Below are 307 nucleotides of genomic sequence, written 5' to 3'. Positions count from 1 at the left end.
TCCATATTGGCATCCTGCCTGCCCACCTGTCAGCTGTGCGTGATGATCACCCGCGCATCCCGGGACACAACTGATATGACATTTCAAAAGCGATTAACTGCCAATTGTGTATACTAAGCTTGCAAAAATTAGTGATGGTACAAATTATATTTTCACTTTGTGTAATACCTCACTCCCTCTCTGCGAAGTTCACAGGTGAGTGCATGAAGTGAAACAGCTTGTTCATCACCGATGGTGTGGGTTATATCACTGCTACATCATAAGATACAGTACTAAAGAATTCGCTCATGCTTAAACAACTTCTCGC

The sequence above is a fragment of the Penaeus monodon genome, chromosome 29 (genome assembly GCF_015228065.2).
Source record: "Penaeus monodon isolate SGIC_2016 chromosome 29, NSTDA_Pmon_1, whole genome shotgun sequence".
Classification (NCBI taxonomy): Eukaryota; Metazoa; Arthropoda; class Malacostraca; order Decapoda; family Penaeidae; genus Penaeus; species Penaeus monodon.
This window is presented reverse-complemented; position numbering follows the sequence as displayed.